Below are 23,210 nucleotides of genomic sequence, written 5' to 3'. Positions count from 1 at the left end.
GTCATTTCCTACACACAAATCCACATTTGAGCCCTCCACAGCCCACAGAGCATCTACTTCCGGAGGCAACTAACTATCAAATTGGAAGCTCGCTCTTCGCTGCCAAAGAGTTTTCACTTTGAAAACAGGAGGAGGACTCCCATTGCGAGGGGGGTTGAAGTGAGGAGTGGGAGGTCTTCTCAAGGACTGTAATGTTTTCTGGGGGTTCCCCCTTCACTCTTTTTGATAGCTTTCTTGGAGGTTCTTTCAAAGGTGGCAGGATTCCAAGCTGAAAGGCATATAAAACCACACGCCAGAGCAGCCGAAAGCCTCAACTGCAAAGAGGGCTCCAAAGTTTTCGGAGAGCTTGAGGACCAGCCCAAACGAAACAAACGTCAGCCTTGTTTATGCTGCAGATGTTATCGAAAACTCTATGAGAAACCTTTAATTTGCTTCTCCTTAGAAAAGAAACAAGATAAAAGGAGAAAGGAAGGAAGATGGCGGGGGAGGGGAGATGAAAGCACCACAGAATCGTATATGTTTTAATGCAATCTTGAAAATAGTCATGCACACATTACTAAAGAGTTTCATCCATTGTGTAGCGAGACCTTCACACAAATGCTGATCCTCTCAGGGATCAAGAAAGAAGGAAAAAGCAGCGTACCCCATAACTACGCCAGTTCCATTACAGAAAAAAACCTCATGTCATTTTTGTGACACAACATCTCTCAGTCTTCTGCAGTGGCAGAAAATAGCAGGCACAGAGCAAGGTTGCCTTATCCCATCAATCTCATATATGTGTTTATACATACAGATAAGAAGCACACCTGCAGGAAGTATACGCTACACAGAAAAACATTATACAACATATCTGCTTTACTACCTTAGAACGAGCACTGCTTCTAGTACAGGCTAATCTAGATTAGTGTTTCCCAATGTGGCCCCCTGGCGTCTCCCAGGATATTCCACTAGGGCCACAGGTAAAAATCATGTAAAGGGGGGGGGGGCAAAGCATGAGGCAAAGGGCCACAGAGGGAAGTGAGAAGTGATGGGGGAGATCAAATTTTTGTTTTAAAAAATCCTAATTGGCTGGCTATCCGCTTGGCCAATCACAAGCGGGCAAGGGGGTGGCCCACCAGGGTCTAATGCTCATTTTTGCCACATATGTTTTCTTGGAGCAGTCCTGGGTTTGTTTCTGACAGGAGAGGGTCATGCTTTGATCAGCAGAACCCACGATCCAGAACCCCCAGGTCAGGTAAGCATGGTGGTGGGGTTGCAATAGATCTATGGGCTACTATTCATAGAATCATAGAATCATAGAGTTGGAAGAGACCACAAGGGCCATCGAGTCCAACGCCTTGCCAAGCAGGAAACACCACCAGAGCACTCCTGACATATGGTTGTTAAAATGAGGCTGCATTTTAAATTGTATTCTTAACCTGTATTTTAATTTGCCCCCCTCATTATGTTTTTCTTGTAATTTTACTGGTGTTAGGCTGCCCTGAGGAGCTGCCGGGGAAGGCGGGGTATAGTTAAAATATTATTATTATTATTATTATTATTATTATTATTATTATTATTATTATTATTATTTTAGGGCTGGGCGAGCCAGAGCTGCTTGTTGCTGCTGCCAGCGCTGAGCCCAATTGCTGCCTGGACCTGACTCTGCAAGGCGTAGGGTGCAATCCACCCCATGCCTAGAGGATCAGGGCCTTCGGATGTCGCCAGGGAGTACAGCGCCTGTTGACAGTGTCAGCCCACTTCTGCAAGGCGTGGAGTGAAATCCAGCCCAGCGCCTAGCCAAGTGGGGTCATCTGGTGCTACTGACTTGCATCTAGTAAATAACTGCTACTCAGAAGAAAGCCGCACTGAGTTCGGTGGGCCTTACTCCCAGGTAACAGTGGGGGGGGGGGCTATAGTGTTTTATCTAGGCATCCAGGGCTCCTACTGATGACAAGATCTTTTTGCCCCAGGTCAGTGAGGATCACTTGCATTTTAAAATTCTCCCATATATACAGAACGGGACGTGAGCGGTTTGAATCCCCGCGACGGGGTGAGCTCCCGTTGCTCGGTCCCTGCTCCTGCCAACCTAGAAGTTTGAAAGCACGTCAAAGTGCAAGTAGATAAATAGGTACCACTCCAGCGGGAAGGTAAACGGTGTTTCCGTGCGCTGCTCTGGTTCGCCAAAAGCAGCTCAGTCATGCTGGCCATATGACCCAGAAGCTGTACGCCGGCTCCCTCGGCCAATAAAGCGAGATGAGCGCCACAACCCCAGAGTTGGTCACGACTGGACCTAATGATCAGGGGTCCCTTTACCTTTACCATATATACAGAACTCCCTGTGTGCCTTTTGGACTGTATCTGTAGGTCCTCCCCACCCTGTGTCAAATAACTGGGGTCAAATAAGTGTTGATTACCTTTATAATACACGGAAGATGGATTTCTCTCGGGAGATTCTGGACTCTCCTTCCTTGGAGGTTTCTAAGCAGAGGTTGGGTGGCCATCTGTCATGGATGCTTTGGCAGAGTTTCCTATATTGCAGGGGGGGTTGCACTAGAAAGATGACCCCTGAGGTCTCTTCCAGCTCTATGAGTCTATGTTTTTCTGCTTCAACAATATTTCATTATGTTCCCATCATTTTATGTAATTGTATTTTGTATAAATTATAAAAATTATAAATAAAAGATGTTCTATTTATAAACAAAATACTTAAATAGCTACCTTTCTACCGGTAGGATGGAGTGGGGCAGGAAGGCATAGCCAGGATTTTTGTTAGGGGGGCAAGCTTTTGTTGGGGGGGGCAGAACCTCAGATTTGTATTGATTTTTACTTAGGGGAGGGCAGCTGCCCCCCCCTGTTGGCTTTGTTCCTGGGGAGGGGCACAGGAAGGAAACAAGGTTGGAAGGGGGCTATGGTCAGAAAAAAGTTGGGAAACACTGATCTAGATCATGGGTAGGCAAACTAAGGCCCGGGGGCTGGATCCGGCCTTATTGTCTTCTAAATCTGGCCCGCAGACGGTCCAAGAATTGGCATGTTTTTACATGAGCAGAATGTGTCCTTTTATATAAAATTCACCTTTGGGTTATTTGTGGGGCCTGCCTGGTGTTTTTACATGAGTAGAATGTGTCCTTTTATTTAAAATGCATCTCTGGGTTATTTGTGGGGCATAGGAATTTGTTCCTACCCCCCCCAAAAAAAATATAGTCCAGCACCCCACAAGGTCTGAGGTACAGTGGACCGGCCACCTGCTGAAAAAGTTTGCTAACCTCTGATCTAGTCCAAACCCCTGCAATGAAGGAATCTTTTGCCTAACACGGGGCTCGAACCTCCAACCTTGAGAATTAAGAGCCTCGTGCTCTAGCCAACTGAGCCGTCCCAGTGCTTTATAGCTATGACTTTGGTGCCTAAGGTACAAGCTTTGCTTCCTCCAGTAAGCAAGTTGGAAAGGTACACACCATGTTACTGCACCAAACAGAAAACTGCCCTTTGAATACATACATTAATTCTGACCAAGTCCTGTGGCTACAGCGATTAGATAAAAAGCTCATTGTCTCCTCCAAGCTGGGGGAATGCAGCCTTACCCACTACTTCACGTTATCTTTCCACAGTGTTTTCATTATGGGATGGTGCTGTGATTTCAAGCATCCTTATCATTAGTTGTGATGCTTATCTTCTTTGTGATCTGAGCCTGCTGTAAGGTAGATCTTGGGATATGAACTTATTTAAATGTATGATTCTATTGTTATTGCTGGAGGGGTGAGAGGAAGCCCTAGCAGGATTTTGCCCGTAGAGGAGGTGAGCTGGACGCAGGCACTAGAATGTCTTTTGAGACGTCTCTGAACAGCAGGGCAGAGAAACAAGCAAGGAGAATACCGTATTTTTCGCCCTATAGGACGCACCGGCCCATAGGGCGCACCTAGTTTTTTGGGGGGGGAAATCAAGGGAAAATTTTTTATTTCCCCCCCAGGTTTGCGCAGCCATCCCCAGGCTAGAAGAGGGAGATGGAGCGCTCCGTCTCCCTCTTCTGCCTTCAGGGACAGCTTGCCCCGCAGTCCCCCGTTTGTGGGGCTGGCGGGGGGAGAAGCAAGCTTGCTTCTCCCCCCCCCCAGCCTCCAGATCAGGTCGGGGAATAGCGGGATGGCGGCGCTCCGCCTCCCCGCTATCCCGCGAGCTTGTGGGGCTGCAGGCTGCTGCCCGCACGCCTTGCGAGCCCGCGGGACATCCTGCCAGGCTTGCAAGACTTGCGGATAGCTTCCTGAAGCCTGGAGAGTGAGAGGGGTCGGTGCGCACCGACCCCTCTCGCTCTCCAGCCTTCAGCGAAAGCCTGCATTCGCCCCATAGGACGCACACACATTTCCCCTTCATTTTTGGAGGGGAAAAAGTGCGTCCTATAGGGCGAAAAATACGGTAATCCATTGAATTGAGAGGGAGAAGTGCAGGACGCAGGTGGCGCTGTGGGTTAAACCACAGAGCCTAGGGCTTGCTGATCAAAAGGCCAGTGGTTCAAATCCCTGCGACAGGGATGCTCGGTCCCTGCTCCTGCCAACCTAGCAGTTCGAAAGCACATCAAAGTGCAAGTAGATAAATAGGTACCACTCTGGCGGGAAGGTAAACGGTGTTTCCGTGCGCTGCTCTGGTTCGCCAGAAGTGGCTTAGTCATGCTGGCCACATGACCCGGAAGCTGTACGCCGGCTCCCTCGGCCAATAAAGTGGGATGAACGCCACAACCCCAGAGTCATCCGGGACTGGACTTAACGGTCAGGGTCCCTTTAGTACAGGAGCACAATACACCACCTGCAACTCTTCTTCCCTTGAATTGTGCCTTTGCATGAGAACATCCTGATGAACTGTGCCCTGTTTTCTTTAACCTACTCTAGGCCCTTGGGGCAAAGCCAGCTATTTACCAGATGAACCTACCGGTAATTTTCCCTCTTGAACACAAAGAAAGCCAAATGTCCCAATCTAACTACAGTTAGTCGTGTCAAAGCCCAGTGAAAGCAATGGGGGGAAAGGAATTAACCACAACTTCCTTTAGCTGGATTGGAGCCAATATAAACAGTGCTTCTTTTCGAAAAATCTGGTCGTACTACGTATTTCCCCCCCCCCATTTCTCCCCATCCCATTTTGCCATAAGCCACCACTAGGGATTGCAACTTCATTTTTAGCCTTATGATAATCTTCTGTGTACCAAGGAAGTTGGGTCCCTGTGATAGTAAATCAAATAAAAATAACAGAGCTTTGCATATGAAATGCACTATAGAAATTAACGATAGGAAAAGGCTCAGATTCTTTGCTGCAGGATTACAGCAAGTTCTGTCAAAAGGTGTAAATGATGAGGATGAATGGACTTTGCTTTCCTGGGAGATTTTGTGTTGCTGTTGCCATTGCTTGTTTTGGCTGCCTGCGTACAGATTCAGGTGTCTAGCTTTAGGCACTCTGAATTTCAGCAGGGTAGCCCTTCAATCTCTCTCCCCCCCCCACGCTCCGTCTGCAGGTGCAACTCTCACCCTACCACAAAAGCAACCACTAAGCTGTCCTTGGCAGTCCTTTTGCCTTTTACCAGAGTTGCAGCAATTGTTCTATTGCTCATACGCTAAGTAAATCCTACATCCCATTCACCAGCCAAGGTGGGGTCATGTTGAAACATCTTCACACTCACCTTTGCAGCTTTCCCCGTCTCCTGATCTGAACAATACTTGGGAGCCAATTTGCACAAGGCTCTCCCAGAACATCATTGTGCTATGGCCACAGAAGAATGAATCAATTCTGGGTCAGTGTGAAAGAAACACACAGCTGGATATTATTCTCTCACAGGGAAGACTTAACTTGCACTATACATATTTGGCAAGTTGTTTATCACCCAGTGGGATGCGGGTGGCGCTGTGGGTTAAATCACTGAGCCCTGGACTTGCCGATCAGAAGGTCGGCGGTTCGAATCCCTGCGACGGGGTGAGCTCCCGTTGCTCTGTCCCAGCTCCTGCCAACCTAGCAGTTCGAAAGCACGTCAAAGTGCAAGTAGATAAATAGGTACCACTCTGGCGGGAAGGTAAACAGCATTTCCGTGTGCTGCTCTGGTTCGCCAGAATGACCCGGAAGCTGTACGCCAGCTCCCTTGGCCAATAAAGCGATATGAGCACCGCAACCCCAGAGTCGGACACGACTGGACCTAATGGTCAGGGGTCCCTTTACCTTTATCACCCAGTGATTTACATCCCTTAGTTCCCCCCTTTTTGCCCCCCTGAAACTATGGGTTGATATCTCATGTCAAGAGCCATCAAGAAATCCTGTGTACCCAGCACTGAGATAGGTCATCATGTTCTTTCTCAGATGTAAGGCAGTATTTGTTGGAAGTAGAATGCTGGAATAGGTAGATCTTGCCTTGATTCAACATGGTGTTTCCTGTTTATGCCTTCTTTGTGGCAGAAGATAGCTTGATCCTCCAGATGTATTTTCTGAATTTGCAAAAGTCTCCCGTGAGAGAGTTGTGATTTTTAAACTTCCTTTTGCTTTCTTTGGTAAACTTATTTTGGTTCTTTGAAAAGGATTAGCCCGCTTTCCTTTCTCACCTGAAACCAAAATCTGCTCTTTGATTGCTGAGGATTAAAATTTCAGGTGAGGAACACAGAGGATTTAGGTGCAGAAACTGTAGCATAAGTCCCACCCACCCCCCTCAAGATGGGTGGGGAAACAGAGCGAGGAGAACAGAACACCAAAAAGAAAAAGGAAAGAAAGAAAATCCACTCCACCCTCTTTATTTTTAGGTAAACATCCCTATCTCAAACAAATGAAGGGATAAACTGGAACTTGGAGGAATAGGTGCTAAAGTGTTTCTAAGTTGCCACATGCAATAATGCCTTGGCAAAAAGTACTGGCATGTGTTCAGACATAAAATTAACCATTTCTAGTTCGTAAGAGAGAGACTCCTCGAAGCAGCTCAAGCGGGTAAGGGGGAGGAATTAAGTCTGTCTTGCATTTCTGTCAGACATTTCCTGGGCTCGAGAAACTAGTTTTACAAAGGGAAGTGGTAAATAATGATTTTAACCAGTTATTTCATTTGTCTCCCCTCAGGCAAAATTGAAACAAAATTAAAACCACAGAACTACATAGATATTAATATTATTACTAAGTACTACAGTTACAGGGCAGAAATAGTGCATCTAGTTTAGCAAGAACAGGGTGAATATTTTCAAATTCTGAATAGAGCCCTTCAAACTAGAAAAACTGGTTTTGGTCCCTTTTTGCTGTGTCAGACGTTTTTTCCTCTGTTACATAATGTTGTGTGGCCATTTGTTTCCTTTTGTGTTAAAGTGCTTGATTCATTCTCCTTATTTTAGATTTTTTGTTTGTTTTGCTTGCTGGTGGAAATTTATTATTGGATTTCTTGCTGAAAACTGGAAAAGGACAGTTTAGCATTGTTTCTGAACGCCGCCGGGTTGTGATTTGTTTCAGCCTAAGAACAGATTTCGCAGAAAGGCTTGGGCATCTGCTCCTCAACACATGAACCCGCCAACACTGAACATCTTTTGATGAAGCCTTACTTTAAATCCAGTTTAAAAGGAAATCTAGAACAGGGGTCAGCAAACTTTTTCAGCAGGAAGCTGGTCCACTGTCCCTCAGACCTTGGGGGGGCGGACTATATTTTTTTTTGTGGGGGGGGGGATAAATGAACAAATTCCTATGCCCCACAAATAACCCAGAGATGCATTTTAAATAAAAGGACACATTCTTGTAAAAACATGCTGATTCCCGTACCGTCCACAGGCCGGATTGAGAAGATGATTGGGCCGGATCCAGCCCCCGGGCCTTAGGTTGCCTACCCATGGACTAGAGTCAGCGGTTCTCAACCTGTGGGTCCCCAGATGTTGTTGGACTACAACTCCCATCATCCCTGAGCTCTGGCCTTGCTAGCTAGAGGTGATGGGAGTTGTAGTTCAACAACATCTGGGGACCCAGAGGTTGAGAAAGGCTGGACTAGATGATCCTAGCAGTCCCTTCCAGCTCTACAATTCCATGATTCTATGAAAGGACGAAGGAAGTTTAGAAGGCAACCCTAGTGCATTGTGGTTATGTCAGCAAGAAAAATGAGCAACAGCTAGCTTACAAGCAGAAATGCTGTAGACCTGAGCCTCAATGCAGAGAAAAATATAGGTGTGGAGTAAACAGAAGCAGCTCTCTGTCCCCTTTCATAAAATCTAATTAAAAAGCTTCTAAGCGCCACTCCTGGACCAGTGACCCCCCTCCCCCAACCCACCCCCTATGCATTTCTACTGGGTTCAGGTAGAAGGAAACAGAAGTGTTGAGATTCCCCCCTTTTTTCCACTTAGATGTTGTCATTCTCGAGGCCATGATGGGAAAAGTCTAAGCCAAGTTGGTAACTAGGAATTCAGCTGCAGTAGAATGGGGTTAAATATGGGCCCTGAGTCTAAGTATCTGTTGAACGCCTGAGCTGCTGTTTGTTATAGACCGAAACCAAACGGTAAAATCATTCCAGTGGCAAAAAAAATTATCTCCCGATATATATTTGAACGTAAGCCAAAACCCAGCTGGCAAGCTACAAAAGCAAATGTACATAACTGTGTTTACATACTAAATGCTTGCTAACTATCTGGTTGTGGAGGAATGCTTAAGATGTAACCTGGACGGATGGGCATCTTCCTCAAAGGTCTCACCAAAGACCGTCTGACACACGGCTATGTTATTATAAGGCATAACCAGGGCTTCCACTTTTTCTCCTAAGAAGCCTGTAATGGTGAAGAGGAAAAAATGGTGCTGGTTTTCACAGCACAGCACCTGAAAGGGAAGGAAAGTGCACCTGTTGCTTTTTTAAAAAATAAAAAACAGTTTTCAGTATGTTTTGCATTTGCACAGAATGACATTTAAGTCCAGAAGTCCTGCTTCATGACTGAGCAGGGGGCTATATCCAGGCCTTCTGTAACAACTAAACTGTGACCCTTCAGAATTCAGGGGTCAGCAAGCTTTTTCAGCAGGGGGCCGGTCCACTGTCCCTCAGACCTTGTGGGGGGCCAGACTATATTTTGAACGGGGAAAAATGAACGAATTCCTATGCCCCACAAATAACCCAGAGATGCATTTTAAATAAAAGCACCCATTCTACTCATGTAAAAACACGCTGATTCTCGGACCATCCACTGGCCGGATTTAGAAGGCGATTGGGCCGGACCCAGCCCCTGGGCCTTAGTTTGCCTACCCATGCTCCAGATTCTGCTGAACTATATCTGCCACCATGCCTGACCATCAGGCACACTGGCTGGGGTTGAAAGGAGTTGCTGTTCAGAGACATATGGAAGGCCACAAGTTTCTCACCCTTGCCTTCAGGTGCACAGCCATCTAGAAATACAGCTCTGGGGTAAGGAGACCTTGCACCAGTGTTTCTCAATACTTATTAAAGTTCTAACTTGATTTATTTTATTTATGTATTGCATTCATATCCCACATGTCCTCTGTGGAGCGAAGGGTGGTGCATATAGGTCTCCTTGTGTTATCCTTGCAACAGCCCTGTGAAGTAAGTTAGGCTAAGAATGAGCAATTGAATGATCGCTGTCAACATGCAGAGGGTCGCAAGGCCAGCTGGCTAGCCCCAGCTGGGTCATCTCCTTCCAGCCATCCCGCCGCGAAGACCCATCAGCCTCTTCTCCAACAAAAATCAGTGACCCAGCCTTCAAAGCCAGGGCACACTATATCAGCCGAGCAAACTGTGCACACAGAATAGGCGTGAGGCTTGTGGAAGCATACTACATCTACGGATTTATTAATCATAAATCAGGACAAAGAAACATGTCGTCTCTCTCTTTGCCTTCTCGGAGAGACAGAGAAAAGCAAAAGCTATACACACACGGAAGTTCCCATCAGACTGTGCTGGTATGTAAACAGACATGTGACATGCAACAGTTCCATGTCTGCAACTAAAGGGGGAATGGAATGTTCCAGCAGCATGGCAGGACAAAGATGTGCTCTCCCAAGCCCATATTCCCAGCATGTTCGCATTTCTGTCTCAGGGCTGTCTACACTGGCTTGGTCGTGTACACAGAATGGAAAGTGGCAGGATCTCCAAGGACCTGCTCTACGGGGAGCTGGCTTCAGGCACTAGTGTTACAAAGAAGTCTGCAAATGAGATAGGAGGGCTGGCAACATCAATTCCACCATGTGGGAATCCCTTGCATACGACTGCAGTGGCCTGGAGACGGACAGTCAAGTCGTGTATCCATAGCAGTGACCAGAGGAGGAATGACCGCTGGGAGGAGCCCACAGAGAAGAAACGCCATAGTGCACCCGTAGCAGCTAAACCAGATGCGTTTATCTGCCCCAGCTGCAATAAAACATGTCTCACTGAAAATCCATTAAACACTTAAAAAAAGAGAGGCTCTCCATATCTGTCTCAACAGCCACAGCAGGCGCTGTAACTCTCCAAGGGTTTGACTCTCCCGAAGGCACACTCTTCCATTGTCTCCCAAGACAAACAGAGGCCAAAATACGTACGCACATCTTGATAAATCAGCCATATAGTTTGTCTTTAAATATGTTTAGCCTACAATGGTTAAGGCAGTTAGAAGTTTGGTATTCTGTCATTTTAAGTATTTCAGCATCATGGTCTGTGATGACACTGAACATTTTCCAGGACAAAATAGCTGTTGAAATGTGTCACACAGTATACTTACAAACCTCCTCAAGAATACTGATCCTATAATTAGGTGAGGGCTTTTTTGCTTTCCCCCCTGTTTTGGTCTCTCTCTCTCTCCCCCCCTCCCCGACACACACACACCCTGCCACCCCCAATCCAGGCTTGAAAGCAGCTTATGGAAAACATCGTTTTCAGTTGGGTTAAATAAAATGTTTAGAGGAGATCAAGCCTGTAATCACATTTCAATTTGAAAAGAATGTTTTCTGCTAGAAGGAAAAACAAGTTAACAGTGTTGGTGGTAATTTACTGTATTTTTGACAGCCTCGTTATTCTGAAAGCCAAACCGTCAAAATGACTATAGAACATGTTTGAACTTAAATAGATGTTCAAAGGCAAAAATGGGATTCATTCTTCACAATGATGGCATGATCACAGCTTCCCAAGGTTAACTAATTTTACAGACTTCTCTACTTTAAACAGATATATAGGAGCACCCCCCCTCAATCTTTGCTAGTTTTCTCGACACATTTATGAGGTCCCTTGAGCTTCCTTAACCAAGTGGAATATTCAAATTTCACTTTAAGTGAAATCCTGTGTCAGGTTAGAGGCATCCAAAATGACCCTCAAGAAATTGATCAGGTGTTACCAAGATGCTTATGGTTAGCCTTGAAATTCTCTATATGCTTCCCACGAGGAGAAACTTTCCCAAACTTGCTTCACAATATGCTGCAGGCAAAATTCCAGTGGCAAAGAGTGGAATATATTCAGCATATAGATGGAGAAAGCAGAAAACTAGGCAAGGCACAATGGCAAAGAACTTGTGTGAATATTCAAAACTGTATGGGCTATGCATATCCTTTGTTTTCTCATAGGTTACTCAGTACCAAATAACTTCAGGGTTAATATGCAAACCAACTTAAATGAAAAGAATCCACACATGTAAACCACCACTTGATGCTACAGTATTTAAGTGCTGAATGAGTCAACTTTATCTCTTCCCGGTTCCCTCACTGCGAGAAGCGAAGTTACAGGAAACCAGGCAGAGTGTCTTCTCGGCAATGGTGCCCGCCCTGTGGAACGCCCTCCCACCAGATGTCAAAGAGATAAACACCTGTCTAACTTTTAGAAGACACCTGAAAGCAGCCCTGTATTGGGAAGCTTTTAATGTTTGATGTTTTCTTATGTTTTCTTATATTCTGTTGGAAGCCACCCAGAGTGGCTAGGGCAACCCAGTCAGATGCGTGGGGAACAAATAATAAAATACCGTACTTTTCCATGTGTCAGATGCCCCATGTATAAGACGCCTCCTATTTTTTGGGAACTAAATTTAAAGAAAATGAGGGGAGGTGGCCCAAAGTTGTTGAGCATTTTTTAGGGGGGAACTACACATGCACCCCATTACCCCAACAGGGCCGTTTCTGGGGGTTGGCAAAGTGGACAGCCGCTCCCCCCACACCACTGCGGGCAGGAAGCTCCCTAGAGCACGTCCCTCCTGCAGTTGCATGGGGGGAGTTGCGCACCCGCCATCCAGCAGTCTGGCAGCGCCCAGCTCACCCCCCATGCCACTATCCATGTACAGTGGTACTTCTAGTTAAGTACTTAATTCGTTCTGTAGGTCCGTTCTTAACCTGAAACTGTTCTCAACCTGAAGCACCACTTTAGCTAATGGGGCCTCCTGCTGCCGCCGCACCACCGGAGCACGATTTCTGTTCTCATCCTGAAGCAAAGTCCTTAACCTGAGGTAATATTACTGGGTTAGCGGAGTCTGTAACCTGAAGCGTATGTAACCTGAGGTACCACTGTATAGGACGACCCCAGTTTTTTTTTTTAAAAAAAAATTGAGTCAAAAAACATCGTCTAATACACGGAAAAATACGGTAGTTGTTATTGTTATTTGTCTAAAGTGATGGAAAGCGTATACTGTATTGGTGACTTGCAGACATTGTTGGACACCAGCCCCCAGCCAGCATGGCGAACGGTCAGAGATGATGGAGGTTCTAAGAACACCAGGAAGGCCTCATCCTGGTAACCTGCATTATAAAATGTAGACGACTTCAACTCATAACTTCAGGCTAATCATTACAGAAACAAAAGCACACCTATTACAGCAGCCTCCCTCTGCCTCCCCCACCCAGTATATTATTAATCTCGATTTTTTAAAGCTAAAAATAAGAATTCAACTCGCAGAGCTGTAGCCAAGCCAGTGTATTCACAACACATGCTAACATGCTATGAGTCACACTTGAATATATATATTTTTTTGATATTGTACTTGCTCAGCTATTAGTAGCAATAGCAAATATTTATATCACGCTAACGCCCTGTGCCTCTGAGCAACTGAACTGCTACATATCCTTTTGAAAATGGAGCTAAGGGGAAAGGGAGAAAGAAAGCGTCGTGGGAAGACAAGAATCAATATTGCCCTCAAGACAGAATATAGGCAGAGGGCCTTCTCGGTAGTGGCGCCCTCCCTGTGGAACGCCCTCCCACCAGATGTCAAAGAGAACAACTACCAGACTTTTAGAAGACATCTGAAGGCAGCCCTGTTTAGGGAAGCTTTTAATGTTTGATGTATCACAGTATTTTAATATTCTTTTGGAAGCCGCCCAGAGTGGCTGGGGAAACCCAGCCAGATGGGGGGGTGTATAAATAATAAATTATTATTATTATTATTATTATTATTATTATTATTATTATTATTATTATTATCTCTGCTCTCTAAGAGAACCAGGACCAGGGCTGGGTGCTGAAGGTCTCCACTGCGCTCTCTCTCTTAAGTCTTCTCTAGGCACACACTGCTCACATTTTGGAGACAAAGATCGCAAGAGGTTTCTAGGTGGGTTTTGCCCTTTTGCCAAGCTATCTGTCGACCAGACTCTTAATAGGTCCATTTTGTGGAGTTTCAGGGAAAGGGAGTGCATGCACTAAGAACAAAATGAGATTATGGAAGATCCATTGGAAATTCACAAATTGTTATACGATTAGAGAGAACTTTCAAAAAATGCAACACCGATGGTACCTAACACCATGGAAACTTTCGAAAATGTACAAAAATGTGTCAAGTAAATGTTGGAGATGCGGAGACAACTCAGGAACTTTCTACCATATGTGGTGGATATGTAAGAAAATACAGGTATTCTGGGAGAGTATTCATGCAGAACTGCAAAAAATGCTAAAGATCTCTTTTAATAAAAAAACAGAGGCCTACCTCCTGGGAATTACAGATCTGGATATTCTGCAAAAGAGGAAGGGTATTTTTTTATACGCTACAGCAGGAACAAGAGTTCTTATCGCAGCAAAATGGAAGAGTAATGAAATACCCTCTATACAAGATTGGATCCAAAAGCTGACAGAATATGTCGAATTAGACGGTCTATCAGAAAAAATAAAGAATAAATCAGAACAGGAATTTGTCTCAAAATTGGGAGGTTTTCAAAGAATATTTGAAATATAAATCTAGTAGTTTAAACTCTGTTGCAACATTCGATGAACTTCAGCAATAGTTGCAAGGTAGATGTAAGAATTAAGACATATTAAGAAAAAGTTTAATTATGATAAAGGTGTGTATTGGCAATAAGTAATATGAAATCAAAATATGGAATAGACGGGAGGTTGGGTCTATAGCGTTAAAACCAATTTATGTTTTATTGTTTGTTAAGAAAATTATGTGTCTATAGTTATTCCTGTGTGTAATTTGGTATTTGTGTTTTCTCTTTCTTCTTTTCTTGCTGTATCAATAAAAATAATAGAAAAATGAGAATTTTGTTGTACGTGAGATGTATTTGTGAGGAAGGGGAGGGCGCTTAACCATTCAACCACCCCACAAGCACCCCCTGGGCCCAATCTGAGCAGACCATGGGATGGAGAACATGGATAGAAGAGGGAAGGCAAGGAGAGGAATGGAAAGACCCCTTCTGTCCCAACCCCATTTCACTTGCGCTGAGCAAAAACATGGAGACATGTGCGCACCCATACATTCACTCACATGCATACTGTGGTGAAGTGGTGGGGAACTATATCGTATATCACCCCAAGTCTCTATTTATGCTGGCTGGGCCTGGTGGGAGCTGCTGGAGTCCAACAATATCTGAAGGGTCTCAGTAGCTGACTGCCATGGTGGGTTTGTCCCATGCTCTCTTCCTTTTTTTTTGGCAAGGATAAACTTCACCGCCATAGACACCCACTCTCTCCTGGCATGATTCCCTGCCCAACTGATGTAATCACAAGAAAGCCTTCCATGGCACTCTTGAGCACAGAAATACCTGGTGTGAGTTCACTGGGGAAAAGCTATTCCCCAAAGTAGCCACTTGAGGGCATATATGCTGAAAGCTAGGTCCTTGCAGATGCAGGGAAGGGGTGATGGTGGTGAACGTTTGAATAATAATAATAATAATAATAATAATAATAATAATAATAATAATAATAATTTATTATTTATACCCCGCCCATCTGGCTGGGTTTCCCCAGCCACTCTGGGCAGCTTCCAACCGAATATTAAAAACAATACAGCATCAGACATTAAAAACGTCCCTAAACAGGGCTGCCTTCAGTTGTCTCCTAAAAGTAAAATAGTTGTTTATTGCCTTGACATCGGCTGGGAGGGCGTTCCACAGGGCAGGCGCCACTACCGAGAAGTCCCTCTGCCTGGTTCCCTGTAACCTCACTTCTCACAGCGATGGAACCACCAGAAGGCCCTCGGCACCGGACCTCAGTGTCCGGGCTGAACAATGGGGGTGAATAAGCTCCTTCAGGTATACAGGACTGAGGCCGTTTAGGGCTTTAAAGGTCAACACCGACACTTTGGATTGTGCTTGGAAACGTACTGGGAACCAATGAAGATCTTTCAGGACCGGTGTTATATGGTCTCGGCGGCCACTCCCAGTCACCACTCTAGCTGCCGCATTCTGGATTAATTGCAGTTTCAGAGTCACCTTCAAAGGTAGCCCCACGTAGAGCGCATTGCAGTAGTCCAAGTGGGTGATAACTAGAGCATGCACCACTCTGGCAAGACAGTCTGTAGAGACTGGCGTTTCCCGTGTGCTTCAACACCTCCCTGCTGTGGCTCCAGCAACCCTGTCTCACATGCTCATATGCAACCCTTTCTTACTCATGCTCAGAAAGGTGTCATGGCCATGGTTATTGCTTGTAATTTTTATAATTTGGAAGGTATTGTGACTAGTGAAAGCTAGGCCCTTCTGCTTGCATACAACATGCCACTGAAGGGTGCTATCTAAGGAACTCGTGGATGGGCTATTTTACATAATTCAATAATTTCACAGCTTTCCTCCAGAATGACTGAATAAATGCACTGCCTTTTCTTCCATCTTCATAAAAAAAAAGTGGGCAGGAAAAATAGTCTCATTTGGACAGTGTAACACACACGCTACTGTTCTCCTTGTCCCATACTAACTAATTATGTTACATTTCTTTCACTACTTGCATGTTTTCCTTTTCTATTCCAATGTTTATCGAGGGCAAGAAAATCAGAAGTATTTGCTGGTCGCCACCAGGTTGGTGTGAAAAATCCCACTTGCATTGGCCGCTCAAAGAGCATGAACCTAACAGAATATCTGCGAGTTCATGAAATAATAATTTGATTAGATTTACATGTTTAATGTAGCGGAGGAAAGTATGATAGACATGAGGCTAAAGACGAAGCCTGCCAACAAGCTTACCAGAAACTAACATGTCCAGTATAATTAACTGCTGTTTTATTGCCCCAAGATCAAGCTTTTAACATGCTTTTCTTTTGCTTTCTCAGTCAGTGACATCCAAGTCCAATGTCAACTTGCCCAGGTGGTCTAGAACCAAAACAACCATCAACAGAAGCATTTGAGGCAAAACTTATTAGACTGCCATGCTCTATCTGCTACAAAAGGAATGGACAATGGGTGCCAGCCATTGTCCCTAAGTCATAAAAACCTCATGTTCTGCATCTCCCTGAGAGACATACACCCCACAACCCGAGGGCCAACTTTTCTCCAAGGGAAATCCAGAAAAACCAAAGCCTCCTACAGACAGGGACGTGGGTGGTGCTGTGGGTTAAACCACAGAGCCTAGGGCTTGCCGATCAGAAGGTTGGCGGTTCGAATCCCCGCGACGGGGTGAGTGCCCGTTGCTCGGTCCCAGCTCCTGCCAACCTAGCAGTTCAAAAGCACCTCAAAGTGCAAGTAGATAAATAGATACTGTTCTGGCAGGAAGGTAAACGGTGTTTTTGTGCGTTGCTCTGGTTCGCCAGAAGCGGCTTAGTCATGCTGGCCACATGACCCGGAAGTTGTACGCCGGCTCCCTCGGCCAATAAAGCGAGATGAGCGTCGCAACCCCAGAGTCGGCCATGACTGGACCTAATGGACTTTACCTTTACCTTTTACCTACAGACTACTAAAATACTAAAAGGTGGAGGCCTATATGATACATGGGGGGGGGAGAGGAGAACCCAGGTGACACCAGTCACATGTTCCAGCCAGGACATCATGGCACAAGGTCCTAGTCGCACCAGGCCTGACCCCCTTTGTCAAAACAAATATCAACAACATTAAGATTACAGACCAAGTCACTCTCAAATTAGGAGAGGAAATACAACCCCTCCCCCCAAAACATGTCATGGTCTTTCAGCCCCATACTGACTACAAGGAAAACAACAAGAGAGAGTCCCTTGAAGACCCTCCAAAACTACTTTAAAGAAAAAGATGTAGAAAACATAACAAACCACCTCTTCTGGGATGCAATGGAAGCAGTTGCCAGAGGAGGTTGTGTAAAAGAAACAGCACCCCTTAAAAAAAACTCTGAGAGAAGTAAAAATGTGTTACTGTCATGTGAGTTCTAGGTTGGATTAAGAACAATGCAAAAATTATGAAGGAAAAAAAGTCAATTCTCAATTGAGCTGAGGGTTGTTCACCCATCACTAGTAAATTCCACTGGACCCAAGATATATATGGGATAATCCATGGATTAGTTTTGCTGAAGCAAGGTAATTTCTGAAAGTAATTCCTCTCTGTTTGGCACAGGCAGAAATATGCTGTTTGTGCAGGTAATATACACAAACAAGCCTCCAGATAAACAGGCAGCAATACTCACCACCTTGTAAATGGATAACAAGATGGTTTCAGTTCATCCTCTTCTTTGCACCACCCATGTCTCCATGGCTAGAAGAGCCTGCACAAGCAACTTTTGCCATGCCATTCCCCTTTTGCAAAGAGCAGAGCAGGGCTATTCTAACTGACCTCCCTACGACACATCTACAGGTAGCTTCCGCTTAGTCCGGGTGAACTGCACTTCTGAACACCATATTATAATAATTTGGGAATCATGGGCACAATCCTCATCCTGTCCCTTCTCCCCCACTGCCCGATAAACTGGAGCAATGTGTATGTAGGTAACTCTACTAGCTGCTGTCAGGAACGAGTTGTGAGTGCTAGTGGAGATAAGAGTCCAGGAATCCAGCCATATTTACAAAGATTTATTGCTATTTACAGTCAGCGTTGAAAGTCCGTTCCAGTCATGGCGGGTCAGTTGCCTCGACTAAATTTGCTTTCGGTTTTCCCCAGCATAACCACTTCCGAAGCCCAACCCCCCTCCTTCCTCTCTTCTGAGATTGGCTTGGCCCCAGAAGTGCCTCCTCCCTCTCAGATTCATTGCCTCCTGACAGGTTTTCGTCACCTTCCTCGTCGGAGGAAGAGCAACTGCTAATTAGCGGAGGTTTGTCCCATTCTCTCCCCCTTCTCTGCCTCCCATTCCCTGACAGCTGCTCTGTAAGAGCTTCCTCTGAATAACCAGTATACAGTGGCGCCCCGCAAGACGAATGCCTCTCAAGACGGGAAACTCGCTAGATGAAAGAGTTTTCCATTTTGGAGGTGCTTCACAAAACGAATTTCCTATGGGCTTGCTTCGCAAGACGACAATGTCTTGCGAGTTCCTGCTGGGTTTTTTTCCTCCCCCCCCCCTTTTCTAAGCCACTAAGCCGCTTATCAGCTGATCCGATCAGCAGATAAGCCGCTAAAAGCCGCTAATAGCGCTAATAGCGCTAATCCGCTAATCCGTCAATGGGCTTGCTTCGCAAGACGAAAAAACCGCTAGACGAAGAGAATCACAGAACGGATTCTTTTCGTCTTGCGAGGCACCACTGTACTGCCTTCTGCACAGGATTCTATCCGATTCATCATTTTCTCGTCCTCTTCTCCCACTTGGTTGTTCCATTTCATGAATCAGACATGACTCAGCATAATATCTCGGTGCACTGAGAAAACACAATCAACTGAAGTTGCAGGCATGTGAGGGAGGCCTGCTTATGCTAAGATCAGCTGTTGTTTTCAAAACTGTCAAGAGCTTAAATGACTGGAGAATTGGAAATTACCTAGCGTAAAATTCAGATCATCATGGTATGAGCGGTCCAAAGGTTCTCATCAGAGTTCCAGGAAGCAAAGGCTGGAAAGGCAAGATGGCTTGTGACAATGAGATTAACTTTAGGCGGGATTTTGATCCTTTTAGTTTATGTGCCATTAGTAAATAAATATTCGCATTCTGAGAATATTAACAGTTTGTACTGCTAACACCTGGCTGCTGGTAGCCTCAAAATCATTGGAATTATAACGCAACTGAACTGCTCTGAAAGCAGGAACCCACACAAAATCAATATACAGTGGGGGGGGGGAAGTATTTGATCCCCTGCTAAATTTGCCCATTGTACAGGTGCTGTAACAAACTGGAATTACAGGTAAGACCGCTCCCTTACAGCAGGTGCTTCTAATCTCAGCTCGTTACATACAGTGAAGATACCAGGTAGCCTGACATCTGGCTGGTTGATAGGGGATCAAATACTTATTTCACTCATTACAGTGGTACCTTGGGTTAAGAACTTAATTCGTTCTGCAGGTGCGTTCTTAACCTGAAACTGTTCTTAACCTGAGGCACCACTTTAGCTAATGGGGCCTCCTGCTGCCGCCGTGCCACCGCCGCACGATTTCTGTTCTCATCCTGAAGCAAAGTTCTTAACCCGAGGTCCTATTTCTGGGTTAGCGGAGTCTGTAACCTGAAGCCTCTGTAACCCGAGGTACCACTGTATAATGCACATCAATCTCCGACTTTTGTCTTCTGGGTTTCTGGGGGTTTTCCTGTTGTTATTCTCTCTCTCACAGCTACAATAAACCTACAATTAAAATAATGGACTGGTCATTTCTTCGTCAGAGGGCAAATGGGCAAATTTAGCAGGGGATGAAATACTCCCCCCCCCCACTGTATTAGGAGTTGTTAACCAGTCAAATGCCAAGGTACAAAGAACAAATTATCATTATTATTAACCACTTTAAGACCTTTGAAGAGGGTGCCCTATTTAAAACTACAAGCTATAAGAGTAGTCACCGTGCAATTTTTGAAGTATTAAAGAAATGTGTAATAATTTCTACTGTACAGCTGCCTTAGAGGCTGCAGATGACTGCAGTGCCTGGAGACAGACAGTCAGGTCGGGTATCCACAGCAGTGACCAGAGAAGGAATGACCACTGGGAGGAGCACAGAAAGAAGAAATGTCATGGCACATCTGCAGTAGCATAACCGGATGCCTTCATCTGCCCCAGATGCAACATAACATGTCTCTCCTGTATCGGTCTCTACAGCCACAGCAGGCGATGCAACCTTCCAACAGTTTGACTTTACCCACAAGGTGTGCTCCTCCATTGTCTCTCAGATGCCAACAAATATGGGTGCCTTCAAGATATTGTTGGACTACAACTCCCATCAACCCTGACCTTTGGCCATGCTGGCTTGGGTTGGTAAGAGTGGGAGTCCAACAGCATTAGGAGGGCAGCATAGTGGCTACCACTGCTCTAATTTCGTAGCATAAACTTGTGACGTGTCCAGTATAGGAAGTGCCAAGAGATTATAGACAAGATTACGGAGAATGGGCTGTCCAAGAATGAAGAGATACTTGGGATAGCAGGTGGAGCTAAGGTAACGAATGGAAGAGAAAGTGTAACTCTGGTGGAGACGGATTACTTGAAGATGCATGTGCACATGTGCTCATGTACATACAACTCAGTTCTGTACACCACTCACTCATGTGCCAGCATATACCGGGGTAGGTACACATACAGACCTGGCTGCTGGCCCTCAGCCTTGCGTTAAAAGTTGCATGGGTGTGAACTGCTGTGAATTTGGCAGAAGCATGCAGAGCAAGCAAGAATAAGCACCTGGTGAAGAGAAGAGCAACAGACAGGGCAATCCTAGAAGTGGGAGGACATGCTAAACAGCAATGAATTCTGGGATGTGGACTGAGCCACCTCGCCATATAAAATCCTGCTTTGTTGGATATTCATTTTCCTTATTTATTTCACAAAATCTACATACTGCTTGATTGTAAAACACACACACACACACACACACACACACACACACCAGAAAACAATTTACGTAAGATAAAAATTGAGGGGGGAAATCACAACCATACTTTAGTTAAAAGTTAAAATACTAAAACAGATTAAATAATTTTTTATTTTATTTTTTAAAAAATGTCCAGTAGCACCTTAGAGACCAACTAAGTTTGTTCTGGGTATAAGCTTTCGTGTGCATGCACACTTCTTCAGATAGACGAAAGCTTATACCCAGAACAAACTTAGTTGGTCTCTAAGGTGCTACTGGACATTTTTTTTTAAATGCAGAAATGGCATTATGTGGCACCTACAGTATGTGGCACCTACAGTAGTGCCAATTATGCCGATTGAAGCAGTTGACAGGGCACATGTGGGGTAAGGCAATCTCATAAGCCAACTGGTCCCAAGTTGTTAAGGGCTTTATATGCCAATAGTAACACCTTGAACTTGGATCTGTAGCAAATCGGCAGCCAGTGCAGATATGGATCTATCTGTTTGATGTACAGTCATACCTTGGGTTGAAGTAGCTTCGGGATGAATATTTTCAGGTTGCGCTCTGCAGCGACCCGGAAGTAATGGGGCACGTTAATTCCGGGTTTCGCCGCTCGTGCATGCGCAGACGCGCAAAATGACGTCACGCGCATGCGCGGAAGTGGCGAATCGCGACCCGTGCAAGTGCAGGGACGTGGGTTGCATTTGCTTCAGGATGTGAACAGGGCTCCAGAACGGATCCCGTTCACATCCAGAGGTACCAGTGGATAATGAAGTGGCCAGGTATGGAGGCCCCTTCAAGATTTGGACACTTTTGGGACAGGATAAAGAGATGGTAGCTCCATCAGGGCTTCCATTTTTCAGCCCGGTCACCATTGTTGCGCCTTTCAGTTTTCTGACGCAGGATGAAATAAGGCAGCTGTCGCTTCTCCCGCCTGTTCTGTCCCCCACCCCACCCTGATGCTGTGCAGCATACCTGCACACTACAGGAGGCAAAAGTGGGAAGGGAATCAGTGACAGAAACTACAGCTGCCCTGTCTCTCTCTTCATCAAGGTATTTATGCAAGGTTTCCAGGTTGGAAGGTAACCATCTGACCTCATTGTATGTGCACACAAAACTTCATGGGTCTAGGAGGTGGCATTTCCTTGTGTGTTACCTTTAAGACACTTGCTAATTCAGCTTCTGGGTGAAACGAAAAAGCACATGGCTTATCCCTAAAGGTATTTTTGGGGGGAGGAAACTAATGCCTTGGGACAGCTTGCTACCACTTCTGTTAGTTTTAATTTCAAATAGCTTGCCGTGGTGTTACTGTTGGCAAGAGAATGCCTGAGCTTGGCTGGGATGGCCCCAGTTTCAACACTGAACAACAAAACAAGCTAGCTTTTTTGCTTTCGCTTTTTAAGGTTTAATGGTTGCCAGAGCCATTGAGAATAAGCGCAAATGGGAGCATCTATTTTGTTGACTCAGTGCATTTCTCAATCGCTATTCAGATCACTTACAGGAATAAGTGTAATAAACGGAGTAAGAAGTAACAGGAATAAGAAGTAATAAAAACACAAATGTTATCTCTTTCGTTTTGCAACATACATTTGTTTACAAATGAGCAGCCCAGAAAATCCTGTTTTTACAGGCCACCCTCTCGCAAGCCCAAACCTTGCTCCTGATTTTGTTCTTTTTGCTCAGGGCCCAGCAACAATCCCCTCTCCGTGGAAACAGCATGACTCCTCATCTTAGCAGAGCAGGAGAGGAAAAGGTAAGGGCTATTATATTCCATAGCTGTAGCGTAGCCTCCTAGGCACATATACTGTAACTACATTCAAGCAGACAAGTGTAGAAGCTCACCTTTCATGAGAAATGCCTGCAAAACTTACAGGATTTTTTCCCCTACTTTACACTTTTATAAATTCCCATTCCTGCAGAAAAATGTACCTGAGCAGAACACGCCAGATTTCCCTTGAAGTATACCTTCCTTGAAATTTGGTTGGTTGCTTGACATCTTTTTCTTCTTCTTAATAAACAAAGGGCTGGGCGATGACAGTCTTGAACAGTTTTCCAAAGCACATTTGTCTCCTGCAAGATCACATCTCAGCTGTTGCTCGTCTTTAGGGACGGAAGAAGAATTCATTCAGTCTGCTTTTTGCAGTCGACTGACCCAATCCAACAATCCCAAATTCATTTGCGGACTGGAACATAACTCTTGATCAGATTATGTGCTTCTCCGGATTTTGCAATGCTGT

At 45.2% G+C, this 23,210-nt stretch overlaps 1 protein-coding gene and 1 long non-coding RNA gene across 4 annotated transcripts in view; both read right to left on the bottom strand.

Annotated features, from left to right (window-relative positions):
• Window positions 1-23,210, bottom strand: part of CFAP299 (cilia and flagella associated protein 299) — a 336,852-nt gene that overhangs the window by 83,247 nt on the left and 230,395 nt on the right. The gene's annotated exons all lie outside the window — the stretch shown is intronic.
• Window positions 23,069-23,210, bottom strand: part of LOC310686039 — a 33,105-nt gene continuing 32,963 nt past the window's right edge. The window contains exon 4 of the long non-coding RNA XR_014515668.1: window positions 23,069-23,206. This is a non-coding gene — a long non-coding RNA (uncharacterized lncRNA). The remainder of the gene's footprint in view (window positions 23,207-23,210) is intronic.

This window comes from Podarcis liolepis, assembly GCF_965112155.1.
Source record: "Podarcis liolepis genome assembly, chromosome: 9".
Classification (NCBI taxonomy): domain Eukaryota; kingdom Metazoa; phylum Chordata; class Lepidosauria; order Squamata; family Lacertidae; genus Podarcis; species Podarcis liolepis.
Note: the sequence above shows the minus strand (reverse complement) of the source record. Positions and strands in the feature narration are given on the sequence as shown.